The sequence below is a fragment of the Atta colombica genome, unplaced genomic scaffold (assembly GCF_001594045.1).
Source record: "Atta colombica isolate Treedump-2 unplaced genomic scaffold, Acol1.0 scaffold189, whole genome shotgun sequence".
In the NCBI taxonomy this organism is placed as follows: Eukaryota; Metazoa; Arthropoda; class Insecta; order Hymenoptera; family Formicidae; genus Atta; species Atta colombica.
Window position 1 is genome coordinate 979,468 of NW_017259281.1, and position 967 is coordinate 980,434.

At 31.2% G+C, this 967-nt stretch overlaps 1 protein-coding gene across 2 annotated transcripts in view; it reads right to left on the minus strand.

Annotated features, from left to right (window-relative positions):
• Positions 1 to 31: 31 nt before the first annotated feature.
• LOC108686779 (neuromodulin) overlaps positions 32 to 967 on the minus strand; it is a 4,898-nt gene continuing 3,962 nt past the window's right edge. For both annotated transcript variants that reach the window (XM_018192244.1, XM_018192243.1), the window contains one exon: positions 32 to 335. The gene's annotated coding sequence lies outside the window, so the exon portion shown is untranslated. The remainder of the gene's footprint in view (positions 336 to 967) is intronic.

Consider the following 967-nt stretch of genomic DNA (forward strand, 5'->3'; position numbering starts at 1 on the left):
ATATATATATATATATATATCTCAACCGCTTTCCTTCAAGGTGCGATGTTTTCGATCATTATTTCTTTCTTCGACATTATTATTTATTGCCATCGTTCTCATATGAAAATCATCATGGAAAAAATTGAAATAAGAAAGTAAGAACAATGATAAATATTATCATAAAGCAATGTTTCGTTAATTATCGATCAAGAGCTTCCAACAGGATTAACAAAGTTATAGTTCAAAAACAAACGGAGCGTACAATGTATCAACTTAATGGAAATTATCATTTCCATTCTCGCCTCCGATCCAATTGTAGGTCTTGTCCGAGTAACAAAGGAATCCGCAAAATGCTGAAAAATAAACGATACACAATATAAGAACAAATATATGGGGAAGGTCGAGAGACGTGCCAAAGAATTCGGTGTTAAGAAGAATTTAAGGGTCAAGGGCTCGAGGCGCAAGCTCGACGTTATATTTAAACCGCTTATAAGCGCTGAGATGTTGCGGACACATGTTGCAGCTGTTTACATTTTCCTTGTGCAGTTAATGAGTGCCGATTAGTATTAGCACGCAATCGTCGCAATCATTGCGAGTTACTACGATTTCAAATACGCCTGAAAAATAATTCTTTTATATTTTAAGAAAATTTCTGGCTAATGTCATACACGCAATGATCGAAATAAAAGAAGATATTAGATAATTTTCATTACGACATGTAAATGTCCTGTGATTATTTCAAAACACGCGTAGAAGTAAGATTAAACTAAATTTTTAAATTAAGCAAAGACAAAAAAATTTTTTATCTATTTTTGCTAAAAAAATACTTTTAAGTTTAGAAAAATGTTATGTTTTTATTTTTTTCCAGTGTATTATTGTATAATATAAATAAATAAGATTTTGGTGATCTTAAAGATCATTTTTATGATGTCGCAAAATAGCGACAAATAATGTCAATTTGTTTGCTGGGACATATCCACACATG